Source organism: Pyxicephalus adspersus, chromosome 7, assembly GCF_032062135.1.
Source record: "Pyxicephalus adspersus chromosome 7, UCB_Pads_2.0, whole genome shotgun sequence".
NCBI lineage: Eukaryota > Metazoa > Chordata > Amphibia > Anura > Pyxicephalidae > Pyxicephalus > Pyxicephalus adspersus.
This window is the reverse complement of record NC_092864.1, coordinates 7,721,742-7,723,116: the sequence shown is the minus strand read 5'-3', so window position 1 is coordinate 7,723,116 and position 1,375 is coordinate 7,721,742. Positions and strand designations below refer to the sequence as shown.

At 49.3% G+C, this 1,375-nt stretch overlaps 1 protein-coding gene across 1 annotated transcript in view; it reads left to right on the top strand.

Moving 5' to 3' along the window:
- The first annotated feature begins 782 nt into the window (after positions 1–782).
- Positions 783–1,375, top strand: part of FBXL16 (F-box and leucine rich repeat protein 16) — a 28,487-nt gene continuing 27,894 nt past the window's right edge. Inside the window, exon 1 of the mRNA XM_072417371.1 lies at positions 783–1,272. The gene's annotated coding sequence lies outside the window, so the exon portion shown is untranslated. The remainder of the gene's footprint in view (positions 1,273–1,375) is intronic.

Genomic DNA, 1,375 nt, shown 5'->3' with positions numbered 1-1,375 from the left:
ATTAATGAAGAAGCTGCATGTGGAGTTGGTAGCGATTTGCAAAATCTGTATTATTGTCCTATTAATACTAATTAGGTAGTACTACAACCTAATTTTCAGTAAAGGAAGTGTGAAGGGTTAAATGTGGGGTCACCATGTGGAGGCGCTCATCCTAATGGCGTGTTCACATGGGCAGGAAGTGTGTGCGACCAACAACGTACAGATCAGATTGAGTGCCTATAGGTTATTAGTGACAGGAGGAGCCTGACAAGTGACAACCACAACACAACTCTACCGTCTGTGTGAGGAGTCACCACACTGACTGCTGATTGCATACCTGACCCCCAAATATGTAACAACCAATCCCTATTGTTGTCACAGGGCAAGGAATTGTGTGCATACAATTTATACAACATGTGTATACAATGTATCAGTGTACACAAACTTCCCATCCCTCTTCCATGTGATTCCTCTCATTTTTATTTTTCATTCACTTCTCCCCGTCAGTTTTACAAATCCTCCAACTCCCCCCCAAAAAAATAAAAAAAAACTTTGGGTTCGGTCGTAGACGTTCAATCATCGTTCACCTCCCAATATGGATCTCCATCCATCCAGCCGTCTCCATCATCATCCTCATGGCTCTGATGAAATAAGCCAATCATTTGTTTTATTTCCCAGACTCCTCCCATTCCCCCAGTGAGGAGGGGGTATAATAGGCACCTTACGCTGCCATCAGGAGGAGGGGGGGAGGAGTGACGGTGACAGAGGAGGGAGGGGAGGGAGCCATGTATTATTGATAATCATGGTGATGTCTCTTTAACCGGAGCTGTGTGTGACACCCGTGTGTGTGCGGAGCGCCGTGTGTGCCTGAGGGCGGAGAGGGGGGTACGCTGCCATCCTGGGCTTTGTAGTCATCTCTGTCCCCTTTAAGCCATAATTTGAAAGGATAACGTTCTCTTCCCCGGGATTGGCTCCATCTTGTGTCTTTGCACCTGCAGGTGTCCCCCCCCATCCTGCATATCCCTGGTGTTGGGGTAAATGGGACTCCCCCCACCGGACTGAGGCGGGATCCCTGGCGGGCTGTCATTGTGCCGGCGTTCTGGAATACGAGATGTCTGGGTGACCTATTTCTGAGGCTGTAGAGTGGAATTGGCATCTTTGGACCCCCCTGATTCAAAGGCCCTGGGGGGGTGTCGAGGAAGGAAGGCGTGTGCCGGGCTCGTTGGTACCTGTCTGCCCCCCGTTCCCCAGAGGAGAGGAATGATGCCGTGAGCTGAGACGCCGCTGTTGACAGTAAGATTTGCTTGTTATTTACATTAGTGTCCGGTCTGTCCCACTAACATCTATATTGTGCCATAAACGGGTCTTATATACAGGGCCCCCTCCTAATATACAG